Source organism: Balaenoptera ricei, chromosome 10 (genome assembly GCF_028023285.1).
Source record: "Balaenoptera ricei isolate mBalRic1 chromosome 10, mBalRic1.hap2, whole genome shotgun sequence".
NCBI classification, from domain to species: domain Eukaryota; kingdom Metazoa; phylum Chordata; class Mammalia; order Artiodactyla; family Balaenopteridae; genus Balaenoptera; species Balaenoptera ricei.
Genome location: NC_082648.1, coordinates 58,638,873 through 58,661,774, shown reverse-complemented (window position 1 = coordinate 58,661,774; position 22,902 = coordinate 58,638,873). Strand labels below are relative to the sequence as shown.

Sequence of the window (22,902 nt, the reverse complement as noted above, 5' to 3'; positions counted from 1 at the left end):
CCTGGACCTTATATGCATGTGTACAGGAGGGCAGTGCTCCAACTTGAAGCCTTGGCCATGGTCCTCTTCATTTTTCTGACAGATGAAAGTTAGCAGGACCCTCTCCTTCCTTCCCCAGCTCCTCTCATTATGCAATGTTATAATGTGCTATAACATTAGCACATTTTTACAAGACATTGTATCCAACTGGGCCATCCCAGCTACATGACAGCAATGACATTTTCTTGAACTAATTTTTCTCAAAGGACTAAAAGGTAATAATATTGGAAGAAATGTTCTACGTTGATGGTTCTCTATGTTGGTCAATAGTGTTAGCTCCTGGGAAAGGCACCCATGTTCCTGAAGCATTACATATGGACTATGCAATCAGGCCCCAATGCAACACTGCTAAAATGCAGGAACCCTAACCTTCTCCCAGCCTCCTAATGCTATTTTCTTGGATGTTTCAACTTAAATCTTCTATTCTCTTCTCTTTGGCTTTATCTGTTGCTCAAATTCAAATAAGTTTCTACTTAGCTGCTTTTGAAATATAATCAATTTGTGTTCCTAAATCCAAAGTGATATATTATACACAAATAGAATCATACATTTTGTGGAGGACCAGGAGAGTTCATTTATCTCTGCTTCCCTCCATCCCTTATGCACCTTTGTGCAAAGAATTATTTAATTTCCTCAATATTTCATCAAAATTTGAGGTGGCCTCTATTTCCTCCTTGCACTGAAAACTGAATAATGTCTCATTCAATGAGCCCAGGTGGTTGAATTCAGCTATAAATTCAAGCCAGCAGTTGCCCAGATCAGATGAAGAAATTCTCTCTTCACTCTTAAATGAGTTTTTACCCAACACAGACTGAAGTTGCAAAAACAAAATGATTTCTTCTCCTGTGCCTGATTGTATTGCCTGCCTAGCCCATCTTCTCCTGAGCTCTGGAAACTTCCACCCGCTGGATGAATGGTCACAACGTCCAGCGGCTTAGTCATTTGGGCTTATCCATTCCAAGAACAGGCTCTGCTCTGCTCTGCATTAAACGTAATCCACAAGCCAGAGGTGCAACGAGGCCAAGCCCTACTTACTGCATTCTCCCTCTGTTCTCCAGAGATGATGACTCTGCCCTGATGCCAGGATCCACAGGTCAGTAAAGATAAAAGCCCAGGAGCTTTTTCTCTGTCATCCAAGGATTTAGGGATGACTGCCCCTCCAGAACAAAGAAGGCTACTCTTTCCCCTCCTTAATGGTACCGTCTATTTCTTGGGGCATCGCCTCCACAGCTCCAGGCATCCATTGCAGCCCAGTTCAGCTAAGCTTTGGAAAACATATTTTCAATAGAATGGAGAAATATATAATTTACCATTAGTTTAAAGAAAAGACTCACTTAACTATACACCTCTCTTATTTAGTGTCTGCCCTCTAGCTTCCTCCTTCTCCAGAGAAATTGATTCAATCCTCAACCATTGTTCTGAGACCTTCTTATCATAAAGTCTGCTGAGCCCAGGTGTGATGGAATGAGGATGAGAAACCCGGTGTGTGACTTCCCTCTGAGTGGCTTTGTGAACTTGAACGAGGCCCCCTCTTCTGTCTCTCATATTCTCATCTGTGAAATGGGCTCTTTCTCTGCCCCACCTCACTGGCCGCCGTGGGGAGCCGAGGGAGTTTATGTGAAAAGGCGGGGAGCCCCAGGCAGCACTGTGTGGGTGACTGGCCCGCATGGGAATTGATGCCCCCGTGGCTTCACTACGAACTGCAGAAAGAAGGACTTCTCCCTTTCCACTTTAGTCATTTGCTTATCGGGATCCCCTATTCTCCAGGATGCTGAGCTCTTTCATTCAGAAAGCTTGCCGTTTCTCTTTGGGCTTCTTTTTTTGTTTTGTTTCATATGCTTCCCAATGTCTACCACATCTTCCTTTTCTCCAGCGTTTTTCTCAAACCTTCATTCCCCACAATAGCCGGCCTCATCATCATGGTGATAAATTCTGCTCCTAACCCATTTTACGTATCAATCTCCTCAATCAAAATATGGAACTAGAAAAAAAATCAATTGCCTTTGTTCTTTCCACTATAATTCTAGAGGATTTAGCACCTCTGGTTTGCAGTTGGAGGACCCTCTTAGGGCATCTAATCTCCCTAAACCTGGTCGTATATCAGTTAAGGGGGAATAATAACTACAACTGTAGAAAATTCCTAAGCAGGAGCCAGATTAGAATCTAATTCCTTTTCCTCTTCACAATCATCATCTATATGATCAACATCAGTCATTTTCTGAAGTGCTGTGGTATCAAGAGGAATAAGCAAGGATCTTCCTCATTTTGGCTTATGGAATACTCTCAGGTAGATCCTCAATCCTTTCGCATGCTTTCTTACTTTTTTTCATAAATTTATTTATTTCTTTATTTTTGGCTGTGTTGTGTCTTCGTTGCTGCACGCGGGCTTTCTCTAGTTGCAGCGAGTGGGGGCTACTCTTCATTGCAGTGTGTGGGCTTCTCACTGCGGTGGCTTCTCTTGTTGCGGAGCACAGGCTCTAGGCGCCCAGGCTTCAGTAGTTGTGGCACGTGGGCTCAGTAGTTGTGGCTCGTGGGCTCAGTAGTTGTGGCTCGTGGGCTCTAGAGCGCAGGCTCAGTAGTTGTGGTGCATGGGCTTAGTTGCTCCACGGCATGTGGGATCTTCCCGGACCAGGGTTCGAACCCATGTCCCCTGCATTGGCAGGTGGATTCTTAACCACTGCGCCACCAGGGAAGTCCCCTCGCATGCTTTCTGTGTTTCTTAGCTCTGTGAACCCTAATTTTTAGGACAGTATTTACGGCAGTGGCTATTGAGTCAAAGGAACCAATTTAAGAATACCAGGATTGTTCTCTTATTGCAAATCTTAGAGAACCCTAGATGTGGCAAAAAGAAAACGGAAGCAATTACCCTGGAAAACAGAGGCACAAAAAACACATTTGCCCTAAGTACCCTGTTAACTCTGTGTGGAGAGTCAGTTTTTGTGTTTTGTTTCTGAATTAGTTCAGAAAATGGGCCCAACTCTTCCTTTCACCACAAGTAGATTTGGCCAGATGGTTACCTACAACCATCTTTTCTGAACTTCCAGTTTTAGATATTTACCTAACAGAAGCAGCAAAAAGGAATGTTGTATCTTGTTTCCTGTTAGCGGATAAGAACATTTCTAAGATACCTTTTGTACAGAAATGCTGATGTGTCCCAAGTTCTTTGTCTAGCTAATGGTTATTAACCTGAGGCAATTTTGTACCCAGGAAACATTTGGCAATGTCTAGAGACATTCTGGGTTGTCACACTGGTGAGCGTTACTGGCATCTAGTGGAAAGAGGCCAGGGATGTTGCTAAACATCCTGCAATGTACAGGACAGACAGACATAACAACTACGGAGCCCAAAAATAATCAGATTGGGAAATCTGACTTAGGCCAACAGGAGGGTGAAAATGAGACAACCACCAAGGAGATTAATGAAGAGAGATAAGCCAGAGAAAGAAACAGAACTAGAAGAGAACAGATGAACCCAGCAACTAGCGAAATTCTTATTCTGTGTACAAGCTATGAACTAATCACCATGCCTCCCTCGATGCTAAAGGATCTGATATGTCAAATCCAGAAAAACTGGATGGAAACCCTGAGTTTCACCCTTAGAGAATTCCTTGGATGGCTCTTACCAGTAAGATTAATTAAACACCATTGCTAGCATGACTATAATTTTCTGAGAATGTAGCTTATACAAAGGGTGACGACAATAGATTTTGCCAAATATTATACAAGGGTTTGTGCCAATAAACTGCTAGACCATGGATAGACACCTGATCCAGCTTTGGCCTTTATATATGTCTTACTTAGGACCAAACAAATAAACCGTATCTTCTAGATGGATAATCTGGTACTTTATTTTTCAGTAGAAACTAGTTAAAATGGGTAGGATCAGTATACCTCCTCCCCATGGGCCAAGCAAACTCACGGATTCCTCCACCTCATGCATTCTCCAGCACGTCCAGGAGGATAACATCAGAGGACTAGTGCAGTTCTGGATGATGTCACCAGTTGGACTTTTATTCATAATCATTCATGAAACATTAGCAACTACAGTTTTAGCTAAAACTGGGTGGGTGGGACATCTGTCCCTCTCACCCTCCTCACCCATCTGTCACTCTCTTCTGCAGGTCTAGGTAAATATCAAGATGCCCTCTGAAGTTCAGCTGGTTTGCTTGTTTGAAGGTCTGTTTGTTTGCTTCCTTTCATCCCCAATCTTGTTCGCCCTCCCAACCATTTTAATTTGTTTAACGTAAAGCCCTTTTTTTGCATACAATCTTACAAAAGGTGTGTTACTGTTTTGTGTGCAAGTGTTCTTAACTTCTGTAAATGTTTATACTGTAGGCTTCATCTGTTTCTTTGTTGGTTTATTTTTCACTCCATACCATGTTTTAAGATCCTCCCAAGTTCCCTGTGTACGTCTCAAGCACTACGTCTGGCATGGTCTAAGACGTCTGGGAGCTGACTTATCCACTCCCCAGGTTGCCTCCACCCCGCCTCCACAGTAAGCACCTCAGAGGCGTTCCTTTATGGCCCCGTAGGAGTTTCTTTGGGGTGTAAACCCATGAGCAGAGTCACTGGGTCATAGGGTGGGAATATATTTAACCTGACCGCTATTGCCAGATGGCGCTCCAAAATAACGGCACCGATTGGCAGCTCCCCACCAACTGCACATCGTATCTCCACTGCCCCTTCCCTGCCGCGTGCCTGGCATCACCTAGGTTTCTAATTTTTCCAGTCTAACAAGTGTAAAGTGGCACCTACTTGCTGTTTAACTGATATTTACCTGCCAATTATACATTACTGGTTACTGCATGACACTTATCTGATTTATTAATGACATCAAGTATCTCTTCATATACTTGTTCATTCTTTGGGGACTCCTCTTCTGAAAACTGCCTTTTCAAATTCTTTGCCCTTTTATCTAATGGGGATTCTATATCTTTCTTGTTTGTTTTTGGGAGTCCCTTTTATATTCCAGAATGACAGCAGACCCTTGTTAATTTTGGACATTGCAATAGTCTTTTCCAGTTTTTTGTGTGTCTGTTAAAAGCGTCCGTGGTATCGTTTGTTATGAAATCCTTAACTTTGATGTAATCAAGTTCATCCATTTTTTTGTTTTACGTTTTTGAAAGTTTTTTGAAATCTTTCTCCACATCATGTCACAATATTCTCCCACCCTTTTTTTCTATTATCTTTATAATGTTAGGTAGGGATCTGGTTTATTTTTCTCCATAGAGTGAGCCAATTTTCCCCCAATACTCCCTACTAAACAATCACATATAATAAGTTGTACATATTTCTTGTAAATCAGAGGCACTGGTTTGAAACAAAATAGCAACGGAGAGAACTGAGAGATAGAGTGGTATGAATGGAAAAAAAGAAAGCCGACCCTTAACCTCATAAAACTCATGCTCCTCCCCACTGAATAAAGCTTTCTCCAAAATGCATCCCCCTCTTGTTATCTTTCAACTGGTGATTTTTCCCCTTTGGTGTCTGGAGTGTGTAAACTCTTCCTACACACCTCTGCACAAAAGCCCACTAAAAATAGGCCTTCTCTTTGATCAGGCTGAGATTAAACTGCAAGAGTAAAGCTTGACACCTAAGGTGCTCTTGCTAAAGAAGAAAAGGTGATGGTGTCACAGGGATAGTCTGGAACCCTTCAACACTCAGAAGGAGGCAGGATCGAATCCAGAGTGGTGGAGTCCAAGACCAAACTATATTTAGGGCCCGGGATCAGAGAGGAGGAGATGCTATGCTAGGAGGCCAGGGTCACTTGTCTCACTGGCTGAGACTGCCCTGGGCCTTTGGGACTTTCCCACAGTCTGTCTTTACTCTCCTGTGACAGGCTGTGCTCAGAGATGGCAGATGTCAGGTGTTTACTGCTACCCAGGCCCTGTCCTTAGGAATCAGCTGCCATGCTTGAGACAGTTGCAGATGGTTTCAGAAAAGAACTAATCTAACCTTCTCATTATTCCTCAAGAAACAAAGCTTTCCAAAATGGGCAGCATCCTTGACACTAATGATAAGCTTGTTATTCATACACATGGTCAGGGGAACCCTACAAACTCCAAAGGGAAAAAAAGCACTTTTCAAGATTAGAAAACACCTTCGAACAAAGGATCAGTCATATTTTTTCCCAGTAAAAGTAGAGTTTGATTACTTTCATCACGAAAGAACGTGAGAACACAGGCCAGTTCCTGAATGACACATTCACCTGTCTTCAACGTAAGTTTGCTCCTCCTGGTCCCTGTTCAGAGGCTATATACCAAGGAAGAAGGTTCGGGTTTAGCTGTGAGAGGTCAGTCTCGTAGGTAGAGCGGAAACGGGGCGAATGCTGACCTGTCCTAGGAGGCAGCCCTGCCCTGCCCACTGGGATGTAAGCTCCATTCACTGTCTTATTCAACCAGTGTATCCCCATGCTTACAACAGTGTCTGAAATGACTCAAAAAAAAAAAAAAGAAAAAAAAACCTTAGCTGAATGAATGCTTGAAATAAAGAAAAAAATGAATGAATGAATAAACCAAATCAGACCTGGACCTAAAGTTAGGAGAACTGAAAATCTCAGTCAAATGCGACCACAACCTTAGCTGTGTGGACTCAATCAAGTTACTCAGACCTTGGGACTTCATCTTGTTCAGCTCTGAAATGAGTGGTTGGACTAAGTGATTTGAGGTCCCTCTCAAAGGCTGGTTCCAATAACATTTCTGAAGATTCTATACACAGGGAGGAAGGAAGAGACATTCACGATGAATATTAAGAAAATGGACCCAAGTGGCAGAAACAAACAAAAAGGGGAGTGGGGCGAGCGAGAGGAGAATTAACACCTGTTGGGTACTTGGGGTGCGCCTGGTGTTTCACATACATCATTTCGATCGACCCTCACAAGGTATTACTACCCACTGTGTAGAAAGAAATAGAGAAGTTAAATAACTTGCCAGGGGTTTCACAACAGTTAAAATTTCAATCTGGGATTTCAACCCAGGTCTCTAAGGCGCATTGCTGATTCTACTACCCTATTCTGCATCCAAAAAACAATGAACTAGGGGAGGACAGAAATTTCTGTATGTAGTCGAGCAGTCAATTGCCATAACCACTCGAGCAGCCCCACTGACAGCCTTCAGAGTCTAGTGGGGAACCTTGGGAGCCAGCTTTTATTGAACACCTATTATGCGCCAAATGCTACAGTTTAAATGCTGTACGTACATTATCATATCTAGTTCTCTTAACAAACTGTGAGGTGTCACTATGCTCGTTTTACAGATAAGGAAACTGAGGTCCAGGGAAGTGAAATAGTGTACTCATGTCACAGAGCTGATAATGGGCAGAGAAGGGATGCAAAATCAGGTCTGTACACAAACTATGAGGCAAATACATTGTTTCCCTAAAGAACAGCCTAACCCCAGAGGCTATTTCTCTGTAAACACTTTCCCTGCAATTAAGCCTGTTCTGTTCATGATCCCTGCCTTCACTGAAGCAAGCTTAAACTCTTGTCTACAGTCTAGGATTGTACTTTGCCACTAGTCAAAGCCTGAAACAAGTGTATGGATACAGTGCAAGACCGCCAATTCCTTCTTCTCTGCGCACATGTGAGGTGTATATGTGTATCCTTCCGAATGCTGAAATCATATTGAATGTGTGTGACCCATATGAATTCAACTAAGTGAGCTTGGCAAAGGAAAGAGAAGCACTGTATACACACATAAAGGAAAGACCCCCCCTTACTTCCACCCTCTCCCCAGGGAACACAGCCCTCAGAGCCAGTGCGAGATGCAAGATGTAAAGCCCACTGGATCAGCCCCAATTCCAATGTGCTGAGGTTCTGGTGCTTAAAGGCACAGCACTAGAATTTCCCAAACAACTTGGCTCCTAAACACAAGCCAACCATTTCACCTGCTGTTCAACAGAAAGACGGCCAACAATTTTTAGCATCCAGGCATGTGGACTTCCTGAAAAAGTACTAATAAAGTGCCTGACGTGTAACCTCCCTAAGAGATTTTCAGTGGTAATTTTCACTCTACCAGTGTTCCTTGTTTGCTGACTTTAGGGCCTAAACTCTGTGTAAGGTCACTGTGACATGTTCATTACCCAAGGGTTTATACTGGGGCATCCTGGAAGTACCAGTTTCCATGAAGAGAAAGTGCACCAGTAGAAACAAAGTAATTTTATTGAATCTGGTTTTTTGTCTTTTTTTTTTTTTTTTTTTAATTAAGTGGTATAATGTTTACTAATAAGTTCCTTTACTTAGCAGTCTGAGACAAAGTTAGACACACAGCTTTGGTCTGCGGTGGGAAAGTGGTGGTTGGTAGTCTGAGTCTGACTTTCTGATAGCTCTTGCTTGGCCGGGATTCTCCAATTTACCACAGTCTCCACCACTCCCCATGGCCCTATGCTAGGCCCACTTCAATCAGCTGTGTTGCCTATTTGGCCCTGGTGGGTAAGTTGAGTGTGTAATTCTTTTACTAAAGCATCACCAGCTCCATGGAGACCTCAACCACTGTGAGTTCCCTAAACTATGCAAAGAGGGAAAGAATAAGAAGATGCAAAGCCAATAATCTCAGAACATCTTTCTACGGATTGCTATAGACTCCAGCAGCCCCATGCTGCCAATCAGACATGTTAAACCTGCATTCAGTTCTTTTCTGACCTGTGTCTCTGGGAGAACTGTACAGTCTCAGTATTCTCCCGGGCTCAGCAACAGTGCAGATCATTCGAGATGCAGGGGACTCATGACACTAACCAACCTTGCTTGACAGGCCCCGCTGGCAGCAGGCCTTGTAGGGCTGTCACGTCCCAGATGACCCAAGAACAGCATGTCATTTCTGTGTCATTCCCACTGGAGAGACCCGAGCCTCTCCACTGGGGTTTGCGTAGCTGCAGCTGCTCGTCACAATCCCCAGCAGGCGGGCTGTCACTGTCTATGGGCAGAGGCAGCCTGGAGCCCTCCTGCTATTTCCAGCCATCGACCTCAGGGCCCATCAGTCCCTCTGAGGTCAGCTCCAGAGCAAGTGGCACGGAGCACTGAATAACAGGGGCAGCTCCACGGGGAGGGGAGGGGAGAGGATGTGTAAGTTTTAAAAGCCGACTTCACTCTCCTAAGGAAAAGGGCAAGTCAGTAAGTGGGAGAAGAAGAAACAGCTAAGCCATAGTTGGTAAAGCCTGCTGGAGTAGGGGCAAGTGACGGCGGGGAAGTAGATCAAACCCACTCACTGCCTGGGAAATAAAACCTCTAAAAGCCATAAAGGAAACTGATAAAAGACCAGATGTCCGCAGAAGCACCAAATACAGGAGAGAAGAACACTCCCCTGTTCGTAGTGCTTTCCCAGAAGGGCATTGGCTTGTGTTTAGCCAACACCAAGTCCAGGGTCGCTTTCCTCAGAATATACTCTAAGGGATACTCAGAGAGTCTGCGGAAGGAGCCCTGAGGAGTTTGAGAACAAAGAATAGAAAGCCCAGCGTCAGATTAGAAGTGACCCTCTCCCTCTGTCCCATCAGCCTCTGTGGGGGTCAGCCCCACAGCCACCAGGGCGGTTCTGGAAGCTTCCTCACCCACTACCCAAGGCCAAGGGGGTCGATGCCACCCCCATGCACAGCTCTTGCAAACCCCACCCTGTTGTTACCCCATCAAACATGTAGTACAATTCTGATATAAACACAGCTCCTAAGATCCAGAGCCATCCAGAGTTGGTGGTGACATCTAGAACTTGAGAGCTGCGGATACACACAACCCCATCCCTCAGGGCCTCCCGGAATCAAAAAGAGCAGACGTGGATCATGTGGGCCTCACAGCCACCCTGCATCCACAACATGAGGCTGGCTGGGTACCACATCTTTCTGATGTGGTGTTCAGCAGACAGGGTGCACTTCTGTTGGTCAGTGGTAAAGGTTAAGTAAGTCATTTCGCCTTTTGTGGTCCACACTATACCAAAGGCGCAGGAAACAGAGTGAGCTCTTGTTTTTACTTTATGTTCCACCAATAAAACTAAACTTCAAATGTGGCCTAATCAACCTGTGTTAAGAAGAGAACGTAGAGAGTAAGAATGTGAGCTTCTGGACTCAGATTACGTGGGTTCACATCCCAGATCCACCACTATCTGTGAAGTTACCTAACATTGTTGTGACTTGGTTTCCTCACAGATAAATTGGGGATAATAGTAATACCTATTATTGTATTAAATGAGTTAGTACATACAAAACTCATAGTACATTGCCTATCATATAGTAAGCACTTGATGAATGTTTGCTCTCATTATTATATCATCATGTTATTAAATAGCATGGTGATTAAGAGCTGGGGTACCGGATTCTATTCAAGCTCAGGCACTTACTAACTGTGCAACCTGGTCAAGTTACTCAATGTGCCTTAGCCTTAATTTCATCAACTGTAAAATGACATTCATGCCAGTACCTTCCTCATCGGGTTGTTTTAACAATTAAATGAAATAGTTTATTTAAAGCAATTAATTCAGGGTCTGGTGCAAAGTTATGGCCCAATAATTGTTAACTATCTTTATTATTATTTAAAGAAATGGGTTTGACTTTAGAACAAAAGTAAGATTTGAGAATGTTTAAGGTTTCTTCCCCGAAGCACAAAAATGACTCTTTTGCTGAGTCAAAGATCTAGGTACATAATTTCTTAAATTTTCTGCCTTAAGCCCATTTGATAAAACAGCATATAGCAAACTCCACTTGCAAAGACAAAGGCCACAGAGAGGGATGAAAGCGGGGGCATTCCCTAACAGCCCAGCCGCCGCCTGTCTCCAGGTGGGCAGCGTTTGACATGTCGAGCTTGGGAAAGCCCCTGATCACACCTCAGTTCAGCCATCAGAAGCCGAGGGTCATAGCGATGCTGAATCCTGCTGGGGGTTCTCAGATGCACTTGAACTTGCCTCTCAGGGAGGAGGTCTGGGACATAGTCAGGGCTGTGGTTTCAGGGCCCCTGTCTCTGTAAACTATTTGAGTCACTCCAAATCAATGTGTTTTTTTCTGAAGGCCCAATCTCACGCAAAAAATAAGAAAAAAACAAAACAAAACACCTGTCCCAAGCACGATCCCCTGGCTAGGCAAGTCCCCTGGCACCAGGGCCTGGCCACAGGACACAGGACACCCCTATAAGCTTCAGGATGCCCTGCCTGGATGGCATTGCCGGCCCCACCAGTCCCAGCCCTGGGGAAGAACTTGAACATGAGAAACTTTAGAGGACACTATTCCAAAACACGGAGGGGATTGGGGATGGGAGCGAGGCTTGCTAGGGGCAAAGGTCCCTGGGTCTAAGGTAACAAAAAGGAAAATAAAAGAAGGAAGCATGGGGTAGGATGGGAGGAAAGGGAAAAAGGCAAAAATGGGGAAAGGGTGTCCCACACAACGTCCCAGGCCCGCCCGGTAATCCCAGGGCTGTGGGTGGCCTGGACCCTCCTTACACTTTGAACAGCAGGCCCACACAGCCTCGGTAATCCCAGGGGCGCCACCAGACTGGGGCTGAGGACAGCCCGTCTCACACACTTATTTCTTAAAATCTCTGTTAACATTTAAAATCTCTTCCAAATAGGTTGGTTTTTTTGTTTTTTGTTTTTTATTTATTTATTGGCTGCTTTGGGTCTTCGTTGCTGCGTGCGGGCTTTCTCTAGTTGCGGCGAGCGGGGGCTACTCTTTGTTGCAGTGCATGAGCTTCTCCTTGCGGTGGCTTCTCTTGTTGCGGAGCACAGGCTCTAGATGTGCGGGCTTCAGTAGTTGTGGTGCGCGGGCTCAGTAGTTGTGGCTCGAGGGCTCTAGAGTGCAGGCTCACCAGTTGTGGCGCACGGGCTTAGTTGCTCTGCAGCATGTGGGATCTTCCCAGACCAGGGCTCAAACCCGTGTCCCCTGCATTGGCAGGTGGACTCTCAACCACTGCGCCACCAGGGAAGCCCCAAGTAGGTTGTTTACCAAAGAGAACAACCAAGAAATCGGCAGCTAAGAGGCTTATCAGGAGGGAAAATGCAATAAAAGTGAGCCTGTTATCTGAGACCAAGGAGGTGACTGAACAAGCTCCTTCCCGTCCCGCGTGAGCTGGCGCCTGGGGATGTTAGCCAGGTGAAGGAGGTAGATCAGGACGGGGACAGAAAGGCAAGGCTGCAGCAAAAGAAGCCTAATGCCCCAGTCTGAGCGGAGCTGGGGACTTCTGCCTCATCATATCTTGGGATCCCTCAGATCTAGCTGCTCCTCTCTTTTTGAATCAATGGGACATTATTGAATAGAGAGTCTCTTCATCTGCAGGACACCAAGGAACAGACCTCAGAGGCTGCTGATAGCCCGCTGGCACCAGGCTGGTGACAGTAAATGCATTCATATTGGGTCTCTATGCCATTGATCTGCCAGTTCCCAGAACCTTGGGGTGGAAAGGAAATTTTGGCATCACCTAGTTCGGTGCCCCATTGTGTGACAGAATTCTCCCTACAATATCCCTGCCAAGATTCATCCAGCCGAATCCCTCAGGTGAAAGACGATTCACCTCCGCAAGGCGAGCCACTGTACGCTGGAACATCACACTCGGGAAATGGCCTTCTCCACCCTGGAAGGAAAGCTGCAGCCAGATCCCCCTGGTTCTCAATCTGCCTCTGGGTCCATACCTAAGTAGTCCATCCTTCTCCACACTCAGGACTAGCCTAAGACATTTGAAGAATGCCATTATGGTGCATCTATATAAGCTCCCAGTGCACGTGCACGCGCACACACACACACACACACACACACACACACACACACAGTGTTTTCTTGAGACCAAATCTTGCCAAACCAAGACCCAAATTGTTCTTTGCATCTCATGATCTTGAGTCCCTTCACATCCTGATCTCTCTCTACTGGACGTGTCATCATTTCACAACGGCTCTACTCAAATGTGTGCCCAGAAGCGAGCGCAACGCTCCTCATATTTCTGTATGTTTTGCTCTTCACCAGGGCACAGCAGAGCAGCACAGTCGGCTTCCTTGTCATAGACGCTCGGCTTCTCTTCATGTAGCCCCGTGATGGGGGAATCGCGTCCGTTGTGTTCACTGCTCTACCTGCCCCCCGCCCACCCCCCAGAGATGAGTCCGCTGTCCGGCATGGGGTGGACACTCAAGGAGTACTTGTTTAGCAGATGAATGACATTTTGAGAATACAGGCTCACTCTTTGTTTTGTTTTTGTTGTAGTAGTAGTTGGTACTTCTTGTTATAATAATAGGAGGAGGATATAATAGTAGTATACTATACTATACTATATTATAATATAGTATAGTATATACTATACTATAATATATATTATATATTATAATAGTATAATATAATAATAGTCAGGAGGAACAGTTTTATTTCATGTATATTAAACCCCATCCAAGAAGACAATCAAATAGACAACTGGATAGACAGACAAGTTTGGAGCTTAGGAGAGAGGTCAGGGCTGGAGAAAGGTCGTGGAGTCACCAACTCACAGAGAATGAAGCCACGTTACTGCATGAAATTGCCTAGGAATTTAACTAATTCGGGATTCTACCCTCTTTCCATGTGGCCTCCCAGAGCCAGCGACCAGTAAAACAGAGAATATGGGCCTCTCCTCTGTCCACCACACCCAACTTTCCTCCGTCAGGCCCGCTCACCTTCTCACCATCCATCCTCACCATCCCCAGAAGTCCCTGTCAGGTACTGAAGGGAAAACGTCTGCCCTCCTTGTCTGTGGGAACTCCAGAGGAAAGATCTGAATGCCATGTGCATTTCTGGGAGTGACTACGTGGTCAGTTTCCACCACTGCTAGAGAAAGTCAGCCCTTCCAACTCTAAAGCTGACTTCTTTCCCAGCACATGGCCGGAAACTTAGAGATCAACAAGGGAGGAAGGGGCATCTGTGTGCTTTCTTCTCACATCTACCTACCTAGGACAGGCACACAACACTGGAATCCTGGTGTCCCATGAAACACCATATCCCCAGGCAGACTCCCAGGGCCAGGAGTGCCCTCTGGTGGTCATAATAACACTGACGATTATGAGAATAACTAACACCATGAGCTAGTTAGCCAGTGATCAGAATAACTGACACTTACCAGGAGCATTTACCATGAGCCAGACCTAATAAAAATTACCCAGATTAACCCATTCACTACTCATCCTAATCTTATGAAGTCCTACTATTCTACTGTTTTCCCCATTTTACAAAGGAGAAATTGATCAAAGCAATCAGGTGATTTACTAAAAGTCACCAAGGGCGGAGGAGGTTGGCTGGTCTCCTCTTGGGCATCTATCCCCTTCTAACTCCTAAAGAAAGACATAAGCCATCCTAGAACTTAAGGGGGAATTTAAATATCTATGTTTTTCTTTTTTTTTTAATTAATTAATTTATTTATTTATTTTTGGCTGTGTTGGGTCTTCGTTTCTGTGCGAGGGCTTTCTCTAGTTGTGGCAAGCGGGGGCCACTCTTCATCGCGGTGCGCAGGCCTCTCACTATCACGGCCTCTCTTGTTGCGGAGCACAGGCTCCAGACGCGCAGGCTCAGTAGTTGTGGCTCACGGGCCTAGTCGCTCCGCGGCATGTGGGATCTTCCCAGACCAGGGCTCGAACCCGTGTCCCCTGCATTGGCAGGCAGATTCTCAACCACTGCGCCACCAGGGAAGCCCTATGTTTTTCATTTAAAAGTAAACACATTACATATTTTGGAAAAATTGGAAAGAAAAATAAATTGCCTATTATAAAAACCATATCAGCATTTTAAAAATGCTTTCTTTCAATTTTTTTTTCTCCTTTTCATCTTTTTTTCCCTTAATTATGAGCAAGGTATAATACAATTTCTTCATTGAAGAATATTCTTTTTTTTAACATTTATTTATTTATTGGCTGCGATGGGTCTTCATTGCTGCATGCGGGATTTCTCTCTAGTTGCGGTGAGCAGGGGTTACTCTTCGTTGCGGTGTGTGGGCTTCTCATTGCGGTGGCTTCTCTTGTTGCGGAGCACGGGCTCTAGGCATGCAGGCTTCAGTAGTTGCAGCACGCAGCCTCAGTAGTTGCAGCACACAGGCTCAGTAGTTGTGGCTCGCAGGCTCTAGAGCACAGGCTCAGTAATTGTGGCACATGGGCTTAGTTGCTCCGCGGCATGTGGGATCTTCCTGGACCAGGGATCAAACCCGTGTCCCCTGCGTTGGCAGGCAGATTCTTAACCACTGCGCCACCAGGGAAGCCCCAAAAGGTTTGAATTTTTTTTTTTTTGGCCATGCTGCAGAGCTTGCAGGATCTTAGCTCCCCGACAAGGGATGGAACCTGGGCCCCTGCAGTGAAAGTGCCGAGTCCTAACCACTGGACTTCCAGGGAATTCCCTGAAGAATATTCTTTAAGATTTTTTTCCTTCAAGAATCTTCTGTTCTTAGATGTGATTTTTCACATTTTTTAGTCAAAGCAACAGGTATTTACTTGGACATCCAGCAAGAGTCTGACCTAAGGCTCCCAGCCAGGAGTTCTGTAACACCCCAGCCTGCCCTGGGGCACTACCCAGAGAACCAGGGTTGCTATGGAGACTGAGCAGCATGAAACCTCAGGACAGATCACAGCTTCAGTCGTCTGAACGCACTGCCCTCAGGGGAGGTGTCCCAGAGGGAACTTTGGGGACCGTAGCTGACTCACTTCTGTCAGCACAGAGGCTCAGACCATGGAGAGCCCCAGGGCAGCCATCCACAGGACCTAGGATTCTTGGGAAGTTTTCCTCTGGCCACCATAGTGACATGGCTCTGTGGCAGGCTTCTCATGGATCTGTTCCATTTTTCTGCACTGTTTCTTGAAAAGTGCCTTCCCCTCACCAGAAGCCTCTGTGCCTCTACCTCAGAACTAAGATACTCCCTACCAATGCAGTCTCTGCGGGGCCTCCGGAGTCAGACTCCCAACTTGGTCACTTACTAGCTCCGTGACCTGGGCGCCAACTTAACCTCTCAGACCTGTTTCCTTATCTGGAAAATGAAGATAATAACTGTTCATACTCACAGAGTTGTCGGGAGAAGTAAATAGCCATTTAGTTGAGTACTGAGCACACAGAAAGACCTCAGTGTATGGCGGCTATTGTTCTAGAAACCTTCTACAGAGAGCTAGTGAAGGAGGGTGTAGAGCAGCTGTCTGTGCAGTGGGTAGCTGGAGACCACATGTAAACAACTTGTCATCCATCTGGCATGTCCAAATTCCTGCATCCTCTTATCTCTGTGCAAGCGCCAGGGGAGCAGAGACACCGCATGAGTTCTCTCCTGCTCCCCCTCACCGCTCTCCCCTCCTCCCTGTGCCATTTCCCAAGAATATAGATGGACCATACCAGGGGTAATACTCAAATTATGTAAAGACTCAGACTGAAGCAATATGGTGCCAGCCATGGAGCTGAAACAGGGTCTTGGGAGCTTCCTGTTGTACCAGGTGTTACCACCTTGTTTCCTGGATTGTGGGGAGGTGAGGTGTCCTAGGAGAGGGGCCAGGGAAACTGGAGCAATGGAGAGAATACTTAGCAGCCTCTGGAAAAGGGTTCTTTACCAGCTGATATGGAAATATCAGTTTACATTTTAACAACCAATATGGCCAAACCGTCATGTACCAACTGATTTACCCCCAGGTGAGACCATGGGAAGGTCATTGTGGGACACCCCTGAAGAACATAGAGACCAGAGACTGTGTTAAGCCCATCTGGGGCCCATGCCTTGTTGCAGAGTAAGTGAGTTGGGGAAAAGGACTTCATTGCCCAAGAGTCTACTCAAGTGCTACAACTCCCCTATCCATGTCATTCCTTACTGCATGCCTTGCTGAAGCAATAGGACGAAGGGACCCAGAAGTTGGATGATCCTAAGACAAACACCATTGTGAATTTCTGCAGTCGGGTGTCAGGGCTGACAACCCCAGAGACTGGGCCTGCAAGAAGAACACACCAAACCCATTTTGCAGCCCAACACCAGCCCCTTACGCTCAGTCAGTCTTTCATTCCACTAATACTCATTAAGTCCACGTTAAGTGCCATCCTGTGGGCTGGGCACACGTCAGTGAGCAAGACCCATAACGTATCTGCACTCATGGAGCCAGCAGACATAAAATTATAATACAGGGTGATAAGAGCTACCATGGGGAAAAGAGACGGTGCTAAGGGAGCAAAGGAGTGCACCTAACCCAGAAGTCTCACTGCAGGAAGTAATGTCTAAGCCAAGACCTGAGGGTGGAGTGGGAGCCAACCAGATGAAGAGGTGGGGGAAGCATGGAGCAGCATTTGCAAAGACCAGAGATTGGCTGAGCCATCAGCAGAACAAAACAGTTGACCTGGACTTCAATATAATCATGTTAACGTGTCGAGTTTGGGGTGCAATTAATTCTAACATGTGGGCCTGGCTTCTTGCTTAACTAGAAAATGGTTTGGGAAGACTGTAACCCTGTAAATCTAAATTTCCAAGCCAAAGGTGCAAGTTGGCAGGGACGCCACGTTAGGGACAGTGTCGCAAGGGGCTAAGTGCTGGACTTTGGTACTGCATAAACTCAGGTTCAAGTCCCAACTCTCCTTCTGAGCTGGGTGACCTTAGCTAAGTTAATTCAACCTCTCTAGGTGGTAATTTCCACATCTGAAAATGGAGAGCAATGCTGCTATCTACTCTGTAGTATTCAAATGCGATAGCATATGAAGTCCTCAGCATGGTGAACGGCATGGTGTTGACTCTTATTATTAAAATAGCTTTGTGGAATCCACCCCTAACCTAAACATCACTTTGTGCCCAAGAATCTCAAGTGCTTTTTAGAACAGAAATCCAACCTAATCCAAACATCACGGTTAATGGTTATTGAGAATTTACATAGGCCAGCCCAGTCCTACATGCCTTACATGGGTTACTTTAATTAACCCTCATGAAAACCCACTAATGGAGGTGCTACTGTTTTCCGGGTTTCACAAATTAGGAAACCAAGGCAGAGAGGTTTAGTAAGTTGCCTCAGATCATCTAAGGCTTCAAAAATCCACAACACTGACAATACCAAATGCTGGCAAGGATGTGGAGAAACAGGAACTCTCATTCATTGCTAGTGAGAATGCAAAATGTTACTGCTACTTTAGAAGACAGTTTGGTAGTTTTTGACAAAACTAAGCATTTTCTTCCCATGTAGTCCAGCAATCATGTTCCCTGATGTTTACTCAAACCTATATACACAGAAAAACCTGCACACAGATATTTATAAATAACTGCCAAAACTTGGAAGTAACCAAGATGTCCTTCAGTAGGTGAATGGGTAAATTGTGGTATATCCAGACAATAGAGTATTAGTCGGCGCTAAAGAGAAATGAGCTATCAAGCCATGACAAGGCATGGAAGAAACTTAACAGCATATTATTAAGTGAAAGAAGACAATCTGAAAAGGTTACATACTGCATGATTCCAACTATATAACATAAAAGGCAAAACTACGGAGACAATAAAAAGATCAGTGGTTGCCTATTATGGGACAAGGAGAAATGAATAGGCAGAACTCACAGGATTTTTAGGGCAGTGAAACTATTCTGTATGATACTACAGCAGGAGATACATGTCATTATACATTGTCCAAACCCAAAGAATGTACAACACCAAGAGTGAACCCCAACTGGACTATGGACTTCGGGTGAGAATGATGTGTGAATGTGGGTTCACTGATAGTAACAAATATACTCTGTGGTGTGGGATGTCCATAATGGGGGAGGTTGGGGGCGGCAGGGTAGATAAGAACTCTCTGTACTTTCTGCTCAATTTTTCTGTGAACCTAAAACGGCTCTTAAAAATACAGTGTATTAATTAGAAAACCAAATAAAACACAGGCTTCAAATCCAGGAGTTTGGCTCCGGAGTGCACCCCTTTAATCACTGCGTTATACCATCTCCCAACTTCTAAGGGAAGGGAAACCCAACTTTTGATTGAAGTATAAAAGAAAAAAATATGTACATATAAAGTAAAACAGAGAGGTTGCTGGGTTTTGGAATGTGCCTACTGTTCAGGTTGCCAACCCTCCCTCATCCCCTCTAGAGGGCGGGCAAGGTTCCATAGCTGATGAAGCCGACGGCCGCCTCCTGGGCAGTGTGTGATGAAGAGCACCCGACGTGTGGCGTGAGGCCAGCATCCCCAGCGCCCTTTGGTCTGGAAAACAGCTGTGAGTAATCCGGGGCACCCGGAGCAGAAAGCTTTATCAGCTGGCCTGTCCCAAAGCTGCTGGGAAGACTGTCTGCTGGTGCAGCTATGCCTCCAACTGTCCTATTTTTAGAGAAAGGCATTCTTTTCAGGGCTGTTCTTCTGACAAAGGAGCAAGCCAGCTCTGTCCCAAGGTAGAGCCGCTGAACAACAAGCCACTTCCACTGGTTTGCCTTAGGGCTCGTTTTCTGCAGGTTTGTAGACCACCATCAAAAACTTTTAATCAGAGGACTTATAAAATGCCAGCTCATTCCCCAGCTGAGGGAAGCCGGTGTGATACTGCTTTCTGCCCCAGGAAGGGAGGCAAAAGACATTGTACATAAGGAGGACATAAGACTATTCAAACAATAGCATCTTGCCAACATTTCAAAGAATACCATTTAAGGCCAATAAAGGGACTTTTTTTTTTTTTTTTTTTTTTTGCTGTAAGGAAGCAAATATCTGCTTGAGAGACTGTAGGATTAATTTATGTTTTAATCATCATGGTGGAAGGAGGAGTTGGGAGAGTAAATAGTGAACCAAAAGGATGTAGAGTTGGCCCGGTCAGTTTTAGGTCTTCCCAACACCAAACCAGGAAGCCAGATAGGGCCCAGGAATTGAGAGAAACAGCCCCAGAGCTGGCTCAGGGCTCAGCTCACTTGGGCATCTATTAGAACTCCTCAGAATAAACACAACCCAACAGCTAATAATAACATTAATAATAAGAGGATGATAATATTAACCCTTTTCAAGCATCTTCTGTGTGCCAAATACTTTAAACACATTATTGTATTGACTTTGGGACAATCCCATGCTGTAGGTGTTACTATTCCTATTTTGCAGGTAAGTGAACTAAGTCTCAGAGAATTTGTTTACCTTCTGTCCACTGAATGGTACAGCTGATATGCAAACTCAAATTTTTCTGACTCCAAACCCTATACATCTTCTTTTCATTTGTCATGCTGGCCCCCCTAACTGTCTTGGAGGGGGTTACACACAAGGAGACTGGGTCAAGCTCTTTGCCGTTTTAACTTAGTGTCCCAGAATTTAAACTGAAGCAAAAACAACGATGTTTTTCTAAGCACAGTCTCCACTCCATTTACCCCACACTTCCCTGCATTTGCAGCTGAGTGATACATGTCTGATGACCCCAAAGTGATGCAGTGGCAAGTCCCTGCTTCCAATCTTGATGGGGACCTTACGGACCACCTGGTCCAACCCTCTTGTCTCCAGATGAGGGCAAGAAGAGCAAGAAGTTCAACAACTTGCCCAAGGTCATAGAGTAATGCAAACACAGATCTGCAGAGCCCAAGTCTGGAGCCCCTCCCGCAGTATCAACCCCATCCCATCAATACGACCCTAAATGACCAGGACTCAGACTAAGCCCTCCTGTCTCAAAGACACCTGAGATGGAGCAATATTGAGCCCATGCCACTGTTCCTTCCAAAAGTAAATGGCAGAGGGAAGTCCCTGGTGGTCCAGTGGTTAGGACTCTGCACTTTCCCCGCTGAGGGCCTGGGTTCCAGCCCTGGTTGGGCCAAAAAAACCCTTTTTTTAATTAAAGAAAGAAACTCTCCAACAGGAGAAAAACAGCCTCTGGGGAGTCCAGGTTGGTTTGTGGCCTTTCAGAGCCAGACGTCTCCAGATCCCCAATCTACTCACATAATCTAGTCTTGTAATCACATAACTGCTCTTCTGTCGTTCTCTCCTATACACAGACTTCCTGAGGGAAGCATCACAGATGTCTACAAGCAAAAACTTACAGCTGGTGGCCTTCCATGAACTCCTCCAAGGTCCCTGCTTCTCCAAGATGATGTCTGCTGGACTTAATTTGGATCAAAGAAATCCTGAAAAGATAGAGAAGGATGAGTGAGCTCGTGGTATCAGTCCCACCCTGTTTCAGTTCATCTCTTTCAACATCAACTCAGCAGTGTGTGGAGGATGGTAGGTGTCAGTCATGGAGAGACGATGTCACAGCCTCCAGCTGCGCCAATCTTCCCTTAGCTCTCCATGCCATGATGACCTTAAAGACACCAGAGCCACCAGGACCAGTTTCATTGTCCTTGTTCAGTGGTTGCTTGCAACGCACCAGGCTTTTTGATAGTTCACTGGTTCCCAAAGTTGTGAGTTTGTTCCATCAATTCTAGGAGGTTCTACATTGGCAGTAGTTTTAACGATGTGGCTAGAGCTGACCACAAACTTGGGCAAATATTGACATTCCTTAAAGATGTGAGGTGGTATCAACCAAGTATTGATAAGAAAGTTTGCAGTGGGAGGGGGAAAAGTTGACATATATTAAGCTTCTGTGTTCCAGGTATTTACTGTCATTTAATCCCCACCAATATCATCTCCAGCTGATAAATGTAGAAAGACTTTCAAAGAGGTTCAGCAAGCTCCCCAAGGCCAGAAAGACAGGAAACGGTCGAACTAAAATTCCAAACCTAACTGCCAACCCACACACACCAGACGTCCCCATGGCAGGCAATGCTGGTTTCCTACCTAACCTCTCTTTCCTTCCTTGTTGATAGAATCCTGGTTGCATTGAGGCAGCAGTGTGACCAGCTCCAGGTGGCCCCAGAGTTTAGTAGCATCTACCATCCTCTGAAATCACCTCTAGCTACTGGACTGATGCTTGAGCTGCAGCTCAGAATCCGTTTCCTCAGAAACCATCTTACACACAATAGTCAGTAAGACTACCATCACTGCATCACCAGCCCACTTCTGTTCTATGGGTTAAGACAACCCTTAGAGATTAACCTGGGATACCACCATTTATAGCATAATTTCTACTGGAAAATGCATTAAAAGATCTATACACCTGCTATTCCCCTACCCCCCACTCCCCCCAAAAACAAAAAACAGCTTCCAGGAGACTTCGTGATTCCTTTATAAGGTTTAAGTTAATTCAAATTTCACAGGTCCAAATCCAAAGCTGCTTTCCTATTAACAACGCTTTACTTATCAGGAAGATCTAGGAGTATCAAAAATGCCAAAGGACATTCCTGAAAATATACTTAAATATGGGGTATTTCTAGTCAATCTTACCTCTCTTTGTTAAATTGAAAGAAAATCTTCCCTACAACTGAAAAAAAAAATGTGTTCTAGTCAAGAAGATGAAATACTAGCTGTTGTACCCATTTTCCAGTTACAGTGATGCATTTCCCTGCAAGAAAACTTCTGGCTTTAGGATAACCCAGGGTAACCTTGGCACTCTTGACGTTTTGGGCCAGATAACTCTTTGCTGTGGGCGCTGTCCTGTGCATTGGAGAATGTTTAGCAGGGTCCTTGGCCTCTACCTGTCAGATGCCAGGAGCACTCTCTCTCTCAGCTGTGACAACCAGAACTATCTTCAGACATCGCCAACTGTCTCCTGAAGGGCAAGCCCACCACTAGTTAAAGACCACTGGCAAAGGCTGAGAAACTAGAAGGACCTATTTACTCAAAGGGCTGCACTAAACCTTATAGGGCCAGGAAACATGCCAATGAAGTAAGAAGGACTGAGCCACGTTCTGATAGCAAATCCTACTCTGTAAAGCATGGAGCAGATGGTCACTGAAATGGCCTTCGGCTGTAATCACGAGTAAGGCCCGTTATCCAGGCCGTCAAGAAACGCAGCTTCAGAGAGCGTATCCCTCATTCCTGGTTCCTAGGGATTGAGTCCCCTCAAGGTCCATCTTCCTGGCTTTGGTTCCTTTCACTCACACGCAGGCTATAAAAAGGCTGCCTTTCCTACTTCTG

The 22,902-nt window shown here is 45.4% G+C and overlaps 1 long non-coding RNA gene across 1 annotated transcript; it reads left to right on the top strand.

Annotated features, from left to right (window-relative positions):
- The first annotated feature begins 1,013 nt into the window (after positions 1-1,013).
- On the top strand, positions 1,014-22,183 carry LOC132373398 (uncharacterized). The gene is made up of 3 exons (XR_009505417.1): positions 1,014-1,132; positions 19,024-19,147; positions 20,883-22,183. It is a non-coding gene; the product is annotated as an uncharacterized LOC132373398 (long non-coding RNA).
- Positions 22,184-22,902: the final 719 nt, after the last annotated feature.